General features: G+C 43.9%; 1 long non-coding RNA gene across 1 annotated transcript; it reads left to right on the top strand.

The window, feature by feature from the left end:
- The first annotated feature begins 8,719 nt into the window (after nucleotides 1–8,719).
- Nucleotides 8,720–10,477, top strand: LOC144380042 (uncharacterized). The gene is made up of 2 exons (XR_013443767.1): nucleotides 8,720–8,857; nucleotides 10,140–10,477. It is a non-coding gene; the product is annotated as an uncharacterized LOC144380042 (long non-coding RNA).
- The last annotated feature ends 2,692 nt before the right edge of the window (nucleotides 10,478–13,169 follow it).

Below are 13,169 nucleotides of genomic sequence, written 5' to 3' on the forward strand. Positions count from 1 at the left end.
TAGGCCATCAAGATGGAGAATATTGTACAAATGGAAGTTACAAGAAACACCCAGAAAGAAGCCTGATGTGAATGCAGGGCCACTAATAGAGTACATATTTTTATAATCTGCTGATTTAAAAACATTGGCACTTGCCTGCATTGTTTAGGACTGGATGGCACAGACAAGGCTGTTTTGGGGTTGGGATAAATATTTTTTTGATTAGTGCTACAACTTGTAGACTTGTAATCGCGAGTGACTTATCAGCAGCTTTTCAAAATCTGACATTCCACACGGAATGCCCCAGTGAAGGAAAGTTAGCACTCTGTGAATGCTTTTACAGTTGAATTCCACACACATGAATTATGACAAGTGAGGCGACTACTCTGTGGTTTGTTGTGTCTGGTCTGGTTCCTACTTTTAAAGTTGCAGTTGCGTTTGGTCATTTGAAGCTTATTTTCACAGTCTGGCCAAGCCAGCAGGGTCCCGGGGCTCTGTAGGGGACATAAACCGCCAGCCTTTAAGTCAGAATGCTCAGTAGATAAGCATTTCAAGACTGCATTGCATCATACAAAGGGACTTATGGGCTTATTTAACATACACTATTTGACTTAATTTAGATATTTAATGGAAAGAAAAGCCTTTTATTATCACCGAAGGAAAGAACTGCCAAACATTGTGAGGCTCAGTTGAAATATTATAACGGATGTACAGAGTGCAAATGTGTTTCACTGCCTTACATAATGGGGTGCTTAATAATAGTTGTTTCTTTAAATTTAGCACAGGTATCTTAGATATTTACACTCTGTAAATTATATGCTGTGGTTCAAGAAACTCCCATTTTTGTGTGTGTTTTTTAAAAATTTGTTTTAATGAAGTATGTACTGATTTTTAAAAATGAATTTCAACTGTGATTTATGTTTATTTCATGAGGCCAGATTGGGGAGTCCATGCCAGGAATGAACACTTTCCATCCTGTCTTTTGAGAAACATAAATGTGAGCAGTTGCTGGATCTGCTGACCTGATTGGCCACAGCTCTGTTGAGCATTTCACTCGGTAGGCACTGGCCTGCTGAGTAGATCTAGCATCTGGGAGGAGTAGGGTGGGGATCTATAACCCTGCGGAGAAGGGACGCATGGGTGTGTGGGAGGAGACCCTGCCACATTGCTGCACCTGTGTGCTTGCATCTTCCACAGGAACTATACCCACTCAGATCACCAAAGCACAAGATCAGCTGAGTCCCAATTTGATGTTCACTCCTGTTTTTCCAGGACATGGGGAGTTGTTATGGGATGAATTGTGTCCCCCCTCCCCCTCAAATTCATATGTTGACATCCTAACCCCCAGTATCTCAGAATGTGACTCTATCTGGAATTAGGGTGTTTATGGTGTTAATTAAAGTAAAATGAGATGATTAAGGTTGGCCATAATCCTGTGCGAGTGGTGTCCTCTGAAGGAAATGAGATTAGGACAGGGAGGAGATGGCCATCTATAAGCCAAAGAGAGGGGCTCCTGGGTGGCTCAGTCGTTAAGCGTCTGCCTTTGGCTCAGGTCATGATCCCGGGGTCCTGGGATCGAGCCCCGCCTCAGGCTTCCTGCTCCGCGGGAAGCCTGCTTCTCCCTCTCCTACTCCCCCTGCTTGTGTTGCCTCTCTCTGTGTGTCCTCTCTGTCAAATAAATAAGTAAAAACTTATAAGCCAAAGAGAGGCGCCTCAGAAGAAACCAACCCAGCTGACACCTTGATCTCAGACTTCCAGCCTCTAGAACTAAGAGAAAACAAAGGTCTGTCCTATAAACCACCGAATCTGTGATACTTGGTGACGGCATCTGAGCAGATGAATACCCAAGCAAATCAGAATCTACAGGAGGGCATGTGTCATTTGGAAAAGTCTTTTCCATATAATATATGATGTTTAAGCATGGAAAATAGTAGTCAGAAAACCTTTAGTGGGAAGAAAAGCTGTAAGATTGACCAGATCCACGCGGTGAGCAGAGTGGCATCAGTGGATGCCAAAGCCATAACACGGCGAACATTTATTGCCCTAGGCTGGTCACAGGGCGAGGGTCTTATGGACATTATCTCTTTCAGTTCCTACCACAATCTTATGAGGTAGGATTATTATCAGCACTTTTAAGGAAACTGAGGCAAGAAGACATCTGCAGAATTTCATAGCAGGATAGGAGCTGGGGCTCAAAGCCAGATAGTCCTGCTGCAGGCCTGTCCATGTTGTTGCTTTGCCAGCTTTGGGAGATTGGGGGCCAAGGAGGGGTATTTGTCGGATCTATTATGATTATGAATTAAAAGATACTGGGGCACACTACCTCCAGGGTGGGAAGGGACCAAACCTCCAGAGAGAGGCGATAAAGTGCATCGAGTGGGGTGAAGATGTCACTAGTAATAATAATCATCAGGACTATTACAGGGTACTTGGTGTGTGTGAGCCTGATCTCAGTAAGCCCTGTACGTACTGCCTGTTTCTTCTCGAAGCAGCCTGGAGCAGTTTTCCCAGAGCTTCTGATGGGTCCACACCCTGGGGATCTGACCCTAGCCCCTGAACCCCTCACCACTGCTTCCCACAGGCCTGGGACTTGCCCAGTGTGGCATCTGTCACAAGGAAGGAAAAGAGGATGTCTAACGTTTGGGTTTTGAAAATAGGAAAATCTTTCTCCCTTTTTCCTGTATTACAAAAGCAATTTATGATAAATGTAAAACATTTTAAAACCAATCCAAAGCAAAAATAAATAAAACTTATCTATAGTCCCATCTCCTAATGAGAATTACTGCTAGTGCTTTTCTGTCTGCCTTTGTAGTCTTTTTACTTGGAAATATACTTCCTGTGACTGTAAATATATTAATATTTTCACGAGCAGCAACATTAGTTAGAAAAGAGCAAGGACTTTGGAATAAGACTTGGGTTTAAATCATAGCATTCACTTACTAGCTGCATGACTTTGAACAAGTTATTTAATTTCTTTTTGTCCTTAAGATGGGATAATAAACAGATAAAACTTACTTCATTGGGGTTTACAGTAGCCCAGTGTATGTAATGTACTCTTTTGTAACAAGTGGCACACAATAAATATACAAACCATAACTTTAAAAAGAATCCATTTTTGTAACACGTCTTTGTTACTTAGCAACATACCATTCAACAAACATTTGGTGAGCAGGTATGACTGGGGATCATGTTTCCTTCTATGTCCTTGTCTATTTTTACAGCCCTTCTTAATGTCTGCATAGTATTTCATCAGTATGAGTCCCTCTTGTGCTTGATTTTCACTGGACATTTATCTTCCCCAGCTTTTATGCACCATCGGCAATGCTATGTTGTGTTTCTTTGCAAACTTGTCACTGAATTTTCCCCAGTGATTACTGTTTCATTAGTATCAATTCCAAAGACTAGGGGATGGACAGGAATGGCATGGTTTTAAGGCTGTTTGAAGCAGTACCAGATCATCCCCTGCGAAGGTTGTGATCGCTTACCCTGAACCCAGCTGTGCATGAGAGTGCCCATTTCTTTCTTTTCTCTCTTTTTTTTAAAATTCCCTGTGCTGTACTTTTCACCTCCTTGACTTATTTCTATTTGTGAGTTTTTGATGTAATATTAGATTGATGGACACAAAAGAAAAATGGGGCATAATTATGCCCTGTGGGTCACTGACTCAAATCTGGCATCATAAAGGATGAGCAGTGGCTCTAGGAATTGAGAGAGGAGAGACCGTTTAGGCACTGATGTTCAATTAATTGTGTGGTCCAAACAAAGGTGAGAACATCAGCTGTCACATAGTGAGCCCTCACCGTGGGCCAGGTGTTGGATGCATGCTTTCAACCTGTGTAATTTAATCTTGACAGCAGAGCTTTGGGGCAGGGACACTTGGGGAGTCTTTTTAGCTCCATTTTATAGATGTAGAAACAGAGGTTTCGAGAACTTATGTGATTTGTCCCAGATCACAAATTAGGTTACTCTGGCAGAGCTGGGAGTTGAACCCAGGTGCTCAGACTCTCAGGTTCCTCTTCTTGTCCTGGGGTATTAGAAATGGAGATGGACACAAGAGCTGGCATGGAAACCAAATGGGAGGTGAACATGGTCGCTGGCTGGTGTTGGGGGGAACCCTACAGCGTTTCTAGCTCATTGGAATAGAAGGCGGGGCTTTGACAGTCACAGGGAAGGAGGGAGGAAGAGCCAGTGTGGAGAATGTGAATATTCAGATGGTACCTACGGGGCCATGGAAACTGGGGCTGGAGATCTGCCAAGAGATGTGATAACGCCACTTACCCTGTTTTAAGGCTTACATGCATTATTCCACTTAATCCTCAAACCACCCCATGACGTAGGAACTGTCATTACCCCCAGTTTCCTGCTAAGGAAACTGAGGCCCAGAGAGCTTGAATAACTTGGTCCATGAATGTCACAGCCAGAATTGGACCCCAGGCAGCCAGATTCTGATGCTGTGGGCCAAAGCAGACCGGGAACTAGAACTCCAGGGGGAGTTTGCAACCTGGGATGTATTTGTTGGAAGTGATTTCTCTCAGCTTTTGAACTTTGTAGCAATTATTGCCTGTAGAATTCAGCTAGCCATTAATTGTGTACTCCCCGTGACACAACTCTCATTTAAATCATGTATTGTTATTTAACTTCTCATGCTGGGAAGACAGCTGTGCCTGGATATCCCTCCTCTCAACCTCCAAACATGTGTAGCACAGTTAAGCAGAGTGGGGCTCAATAAATGTTTGAATTTCCCTCGAGGAGTCTCATCCCGTAGACTTTAGACAGGTACCTTGTCTGGAAGGGAAGGGCTAGGGAAGGAAGATGGGGACAGTGCCCAGGTTTGTGAGTCAGAAGGAAATGAGAGAACAGACAGGAGACCGAGAGAGCACTAGAAAGAATCCCTTTTGCACGGGTGGTGGAAGGACCTGATGGGTGCCTCGATGGCCCACCTAAACCCCTCTCTTCTTCGTCTCCAGTCTCAGTGGGGACATGCCATGCAGCTTCCAGGCCTCGCTTGGTCCAGGCTCTCCTCCTTCCTGGGATTTGCCTGACTGCAAGCAGGAAGCCGAGGGACTTAACGTGTAGGGACTCCCAATAGGATTCTAACCCTTGTATTCCATTTGGGCTTTATCTTGGGAGCTGTTTCAAATGTGCTCACATTTCCCATTTGAGCTGTTGGAAGAGTGGTACTCTAATTGGGTACCATTAAGGGAGGAGACATGGCTTTGAGAGACACACAGCTCTACCACTTACTAACTGTGGCTTTGGGGAAAGGATGCATCTTCTCTGAGCCTCAGTGTCCTCATCCATAAGATAATAGCACTTACTTGTGCCACTGTTGTAAGACTTACAAGACTTTGGGCACAAATGCTCAGTACCGAGTGCTGGGTGTGCAGTTAAGGCTCCATACAGGTTGGCTGGTCTTAGAAATGGATGTCCTCCGGAGAATATCCAAAGGCTTCCCAGTCTGTCGAGCCACCAGGGTGAAAGGCCAGTGTGTTCTTTCTTTTCTTGTATTTACAACAGACATTTCACCACTTTGACACTCTTGACACTTTTCCTTGATGATTTGGTCCTGATCATCAGTTCTTCTGCTCTCCTGAGGCTTTTCCAAACCACGTCATTCCACACCCTGGAATGTGCACTTCTTTCTCGAAAGGAAATGTGGCCATCGGATGTTGGACAGCTCTGAGTCTGGTTGTTTTCTTATATACTTACCATCCTGATTAGTTCTGTGTGTGTGTGTGTGTGTGTGTGTGTGTGTGTGTGTGTATGTGTGTTTTCGAAACTGTGAGAATTGTCTGGAAGTTCTTCAGTCATTTCATTAGTCATTTAACTTTTTTGGTTTTTAAGATTGAAGACAAATTTTTTTGAGGCAGTGGGTCAGATGGACGTGGCTGGCTGGGTAACCGTATCCCCGCTGAGTCAGCCGTCTGCTCAGACAACTAAAAGCTGAAGTATGCTTGATGACTAGTCACTGGCCAACGTCACATTAACTCAACATTTCATTTCTGCTCCTAAGTTGTGGGAACTTGGATGCCTTTGTGGGTTGTTCGAAAGCACTCCAACTATTGTATGGATTTGATTTTTGAAGCCTGGAGTTGTTGGTTATCCCCTGACGTGGTGTTTTCGATCTGAGGCCGAGGTATAGAATTGTGACATGGTGTTGTTCAAAAAGGTAGGATTCACTGCCGTTAATTTACAGGAAGGGAAACCCAGGCTCTGAGAAACTCACCGACTTGCAAAAGGTGTCCAACAGTTGGTGGCCAAGCTGGGACAGAGTTTGATCTTCCTACTAATTCATCATGCAGAAGCCACCCTCCTGGGCCTTGTTGTCCTTCTGCTAAAACTACCTGAGAAGCTGTTTATTTTGGTTCCCTGACCTGGGTTGGAGAGATGACCTGAGTGTCAGGGGTGGTCGTTGCCTCATGGTGCCCTCCTGGCCCTCTCCTGACACCCTGTCTGAGGTATCCCTGACGCATGTTATAACCTTGGAAGTCTGTTCAGTGTGCGTGCTCTCTGTTTCTCTGTTGCATACATCATCCATCTTGGGTGGATGAGGTGCCATATGGGGTCACTCTGTGTTCTAACGTCATCGTCCCCTGTAGCACCATACATGATGAAATAATCATGCTTAGTAAATGAGGATGTTTATCTTATTATGGTACCACAACCTTGATGGTTCTGTCATTGTTTTTTTAACTTCTTTAACTTGGGCATGAATTTAGAAGAAGATTTGAGGGTATGTGGGATATTATTTATTTTAACAAAGAATTTGGCCTCTTTGTTTTTATTCCTTTAAGTAATTTGTAATTAACCTCAAAGGCCTGTGGTAAGATGGCTTTTGTTTCTAGTTGGAAGATGGGGACACAGAATTCTCTAGAAGAGAGATTTGGCTCAACTGCAGTGGAACTTGATGTTTCATCCCACAGAGTGACTCTTGTAAACAGCACTTTAAAATCCTTCTTCAGGACCGTTGGTTTTCTCAAAAAATATTTTCTTTTTTCCTCCCTGAACTCTTGTTATTTTTTTTTCTCTTTTCCAATAATGGAGGACGTTTCCTCTTTATAGTTCAAGCTGCTACCTTTTTCTTAATTGTGAAGCAGGCAAAAGTCATCCCAGAGAACAAGTCTCAGAAGAATTGCAGTTGATCCTGTGACCTAGTTGGTTTCTTCATTCTTTGAAAAGTTATTTTATACCCCCTCCCCATATTAGTTATGTATGCTGATTATTTAACCTTAACTTTCCACAGGAAATATAGATCCTATTAGGAAGACAAGCTCTGGTGTCCTCATGGGTAGCTTCCCATGGCAGGCTTGTGTTCGCTGCTTCCTCCTTATACGGGACCTGCCATTGTAGTTTTTTCTTGTTAGTAACATCATCCCTATGAATGTGATTTTTATTCTCATCCAGTGAAGAGGTTTGCTTACCCACAATGCATCGCAAGCTTTTGAACAGATACATGGGGGTCATGTCTCTGGTTAAGGTGAAATAATATAATTTGTTTATCACCTTGAGTTATTTACCATGGATTGTCGAAAATATGTTTTGAATTTAAAAGTGTGAAAAACAAGTGTGTTAACTATCAAAAAAACTCTCCCCTCAAAGTAAACATATTTATAGAGCAAGACTCAAAACAAAATACTTGATCGTGATAAGCCCAGCCAATGAAAAGAAAGTAAACATGTTTACCACAAAAGCCTTATAAAGAGCCCAGATGGCTCTCAGCTCTCTGTTCACTTGACTGTTCTTCCAGGGACCTACTGAGGCTCCCCTGGGCCTCAGGGACAGAGATGCCGTTTGCCCTACCAGCAGAAGGCCCACCTTGTACAAGCCCTGGCCACTTAGCTTAGCCTAACTTGCCAGTGGGAATGGAAGGTTAGTCTTTTGAGCCATTGAGTGGAAGGTGTTGGTGAAATTGAACCTGGAGTTCCCATGGTTCTTAAGTAGAAACTTGTCACAGATTGGGTGCCAAGTAGGCTTATGGGGAGTCTTCCTGGCTCCCTGAAGGGGCCCCAGATTAACACCGCATGTCCCAACCTTCTGTCCCAGACACTGTAGTGTAGGCATTGAGGATATAAAACATCAATCACACCCAGCCCCTGCCTCATCCTGCTTATTCTGGTAAAGAAACTAAATAGCTTGAATAAGAAGTTGGTAGAAAAGGTAAGGGCATCCTGAGTGATGCAGGGCATTTTGGGGTACTGAGTGCTACGGAGTGAGCCTTAGATGATGTAAAAGAGAGGAACTTCAGAAAGGGAATGTTGGATGGTGAGGAGTTTTAGACTTGACGTGGTGGCGGCTTGCCTCAGTACAGTCCAGGAGCAAGTTCAGGAGAAATGACCCAGTGAGAGGTGGCTCAATGGGAAATTGTTACTGAATTTCAGCACTGGAGGTCTTAGAGGTGGAACAGTTTCTAAAGGATGGTGAGATCCAAGTGTTGGCCATGCCCTCAAGTATAGAGGAAGTGGTAGTGGTTCATTAGCACTTAATGAGCCCTTACTGAATATGGGCAAATATTATCTCAATTTTCAGGTATGACTTGCCCAGAGTTGCAGCTGGTAAGTGGCATAGCTAGGATGGGACGTATGCAGTCTGTTCCACAACCCATGTTTAAAGCTACTGCACTGTACTGTTTCTCAAAGGGCTTGGAAGCTTTCGGGGTAAGGAAGTTAAGATAACCAGATGTGTATTCACTCATTCAAAAGTGTTTTGTTTTGTTTATTTGTTTGTTTGTTTTTGAGTGCCTTGTTTGTATCAGGCCTTATGTAAGCATTGGCCAGGCTGTTGGAAGGACCATCTTCATGACTATTGAGGTTGATAGAAGTGGCCACATTGGAAGGATCTAGACAGAAATTGTGAACCAGATACTAAAATATCTGAAAAGGTATGGAAGAGTGTCCTTGACACTTAGAATTAAAGGCCATATGGCTGGGCTGGGAACAATGGTTCCCTCTCATGTGATCATCAGAAGAAGGGTTTTGGAGCGGCTGGGTGGCTCAGTTGGTTAAGCATCCAACTCTTGGTTTTAGCTCAGGTCATGATCTCAGGGTTGTGAGATCCAGCCCCACATTGAGCTCCACGCTAGGCGTGGAGCCTGCTTAAGATTCTCTCTCTTTGTCTCCCTCTGCACCTCCCCCACCCCACTGGCATGCGTGCTTTCGCACGCTCTCTCTCTAATTAAAAAAAAAAAAAGGTTTTTGAAGGATGAAGGAATCATAGTGGAGAGGGATGATGGCTTTTTCTTTGGAGGTAGATGATGGGCAATGTGGGCTGTTAGGAGAGCAATACCTTGGTTCTAAGAAAGGGAATTGGTTGCCTGAAGTCACGGGATGTTGAGTAGATGGCTTCTGGAAAAGATGAAAAGGGCATCTTTAAGGAAAAAGGAAAGTTTCTAGATTTTTGATGATGTTGGTAATGGAGGGCGGTGGGAAGAGGTGAGCATTGGAGCCACGGTGAAGGATGAGTGGAGTTTCTCCACTATAGAAAGGGGATTCTGGGGTTGCCAGAAGGTAGCAAGATACTTAAGGTGCCTCTTATCCTTGAAGAGGGGGTTCCAGAAGTCACTCATCTTCCATGGCAGGGTTCAGGCATAAGCTAGGCTGCTTATTGGGGAGACAGGGAGAGGGGACAGACAGAAGCCACAGGAAGACAGTCCTCCAGGTTTTAAATGGATCGTTAAGATTTTTAGTGAAGAAAGAACAATAAACAAGCAAACAGAAGGTTTAACTAGAAAAGTAATTACATGGAAACCATATTCCCCATGCGTTCTAATTAATCTAATGGGTTTACTTAAAAACTTGTTTTTGAGCATAGATACCAACAAGTCCTCTGATGAGTTGAAAGAAATCTTGCTAGTGAAAGTTAAGCAAGAGAATAGTGGTTAGCTCCAGAGAATTTAATTGAAGTGAAATCAGGTGGGCTCGCTGAAGCCAAGAATGTTGGTGTAGTTGACCCGTTTGGTTAAATTTGGTTGACCATTTTTACTAGAACTTTATTTAGAACTTAGCTCTTCTGACAGAAGCTTCTTTAGGGTAACTTGAGGTGATTATTATTTTAAAAACCGAAGTATTATTTGTTCTTCTTTTCTGAGCTTTATTAATTGAGGCAGATTGGCATTTTATTTGTGCGCTGACAACACACACCTTTTTTTTTTTTTTTTTTTGCAGCCGGTGTGCTTTTTGAACTGGGTTCAGCATTGTCAGAAAGTTATTCATGGGAGTTGATGATGGAGCCTGCTCCACCCACTTCTGTTCCCTTTCTATTTTGGTGCCATTTGCAACAAAAGAAACTAAGATAATAAATTAGAGAAGGATTGAAGCTCTCACAAATGCTCTCCTTCCCATCAGGTTGTGTAACTGATGAGACAAAGTGGGCCTGCTCTTGCTGTGACACATGGGACCTGAAGGAACATCCTTGTGAACCGCCCAAGTTGGCCTTGGCCTTGGGGCTCCCGGGTCTTCTGACCAATCTGATATAACTACATTAAAAAGTCTTTAAATACATACATTTATGGGTGTGTACATTCATGTGTACACTTGTGTATGTGTGTATATTTATAGGTACATATGTATTTTTGTATGTATGTGTGTCTGTACATATATCCATGAATGTTTACGTTATGTGGCTATATAAAATTCCAGATTTAGCGTTCAAAAACCAGGGGGGATCCAGTGTTGAATTTGAGTTTTGTGTCAGGATCCCCATGGGAAAAGGGTGGCTTTTACCTCTTCTGGGCCTGGAAGGACTGGGAAGGACAGGTAGTGGTTACTGGATTGTGGAGACTGTATCTTTATGGAGAGGTCTGCCTGGTGGGAGCTGTGACCTTTCATAGAGGGACTCAGTCAACCTGCATTTCCCTGGAGGGAAGGAAGCCCGGCAGTAAATGCCCCATCTTCTCCATCAACTGAAGATGAGACCTCCACTGGGTGTAATCAGCTGGAAGCCAGAGGGCAAGGGTACCTGTTGATGTTGTCCACACAGGGCAGCCTTCCAGGGCACAGAGCAGGGTGGGGGGATATTGGGCAAAGGATCTGGAGAGGCACATGGAAAACCATGCACTGCATTTTGTTCTGTGAACTTCTTTGGGCTCGACACTGCTGTATTCACTCAGATAACCCATGGGAGAGGTTAGGGTGGCGAATCAGTTCCCATGTCTTCAGGCTGGCCAGGAGGCATCTGACTCTAGAGGAGGGGTACTGGAAGTGTGGTGCTTCCAGCTTCACTTGGGAGCTTTCTGGAAATTCTCAGGCCCTACCCTGGGCCTACTCAATTAGGCACGTCCATGGAAGGACCCAGCCATCTGTGTTTTATTAGCCCTCCTGGGGATTCCAGTGCTTGTTCAAGATGGAGAACCACTGCTGGATGTCTGGCGGTGTTGGATGGTCAGCAAATGATGACAGTTCGCTGAGATGGCCACTGTGAGCTTGCTTGGAAATGCCAGGCAGGAGCTTGTTGTCTGTGTCAACCCACTGCTTTGCACTTCCCAGACTTCCAGTGCTCCTTTTTTAGGATGTTTCTTAGGATGCCAGAGAAATGGAATAATGCATTACAGTTAGGCCACGGGTGCTAATACCTAATGCAGTTCATGCCTTTAATTTCCAAGTTGCCCTCAGCCATACAAGGAAGTACCAGGCCAGGCCCTAGACTTTTTTGAGGTTGTTTTTGAAAAGCAGATGCAAATGCAGCCTGCGAGCTTGTTGTTTTCCCGGTGCCTGGCAGTGTTTGGTAAACAACTTGATTGCTAGGTCTTGGCCTCAGGGAACCACAGCTGCTCTCTCCAGCTCCCTGCAGACTTTTGTACCGAGCAAGGATTGCTTCAGGGAAAAATAAACAGGGGAGAACAAAACAAGTAAACATCACAGTTGTTTTGTGGCTGTCTCTACCTGTTTTCCTGGAGCTGTTTTGCAACCACAAAGAGGCTTTGGTTCCTCTTTAAAAAACAAAACAAAACAAGGCAGGACCCCGTGGCATCCTGGGCTTCTTTCTCCATGGTTAGACTGTGGCCTGGCCACGGGAACTGGGGAGTCTGGATCGCAGCCACTGCAAGAATATATGCATATTTTTAAATATGTAAATGGAAAGGGAGCAAGCTTCATTCTTTCTAATGACCCCCAAGATGGTAATCTGGTTTTTTGAATCTCTAGGAAAACAGATTGAATATGGCACAATTAATGTTTCAGCACTTCTAGGCTTTTCTCTAAAATAATTTAATGGGCTTTTAATTTATTGCAGTTCCTGATTAGTAGGGTTGAGGCAGGGTTGCTACTGACCCCTGGGGCCAAGGTGCTCTTCTGGGGCTCCAGTGAAGGGGAAGACAACAAAGTCCTGCTGTGTGTTAGCCGTGACCTGCTGGAGCTGAGCCCTGGCTCCCTGAATTCTTGGCCCTAAAGAGGTGGAGAGCGTGGCAAGGACCCAACTTCATCCGGATTACCTGGGGGGTATCTGGCCGAAACACAGATTCCTGGGACCTGACTCTCTGGACTCTCTGGGCGTGGGGGCAGGAATATGCATTTCAAGCTGGTGTCCTGGTTGCACACTCAGGTTTGCAGAGCAAGGCCTTGGTGATCGAGAGTGCCACCGTGTAAATAAGTGAGCTGGGCTTGGGGGCATGTGATGTGTGGCCAGACTTTTGATGTAAGAAATGTTATTTTTATTTTTGAGACATGCACATCATTTTGATGCATTTTTGTGGTCCCCCCCCCCCCCCCCGGCTTTCTTCTTAAGTCAGAGAAATCATTTTCTTTTGGCCTGTAATACAAGTTCATTATTGTGGCCCCCCATTCTTCTTAAGTCAGAGAAATCATTTTCTTTTGGCCTGAAATACATCTTTCTGAATGTCCCTGTAGAGAGGTGATGAACTTCTGTTTGTCTGAGAAGATCTTTATTTCATCCTCATTTTTGAAAGATATTTTTTTTCTGAGTATACAATTCTAGGTAGACCGTTTTTGCCTCCAGGTGGTTTTCTGGGTAATTTTTTTGGCTGTCTTTTCTTCTTCTTTTTTTTTAGATTTTTTTTATTTCAGTGGCTATATTTTTTAATTTCTGGAGTTCAGAGTTTGGTTAGAGTTATAGAGCTTGTGTCATATATATGTATGTTTATGTATGTACTGTAGTGTGTATGTGTGTATATAGTATGTACTTTATAGTATATATACTCTAAATACATATAAAAACTACAGTATATATTGTTTACATAG

This window comes from Halichoerus grypus, chromosome 1, assembly GCF_964656455.1.
Source record: "Halichoerus grypus chromosome 1, mHalGry1.hap1.1, whole genome shotgun sequence".
In the NCBI taxonomy this organism is placed as follows: Eukaryota; Metazoa; Chordata; class Mammalia; order Carnivora; family Phocidae; genus Halichoerus; species Halichoerus grypus.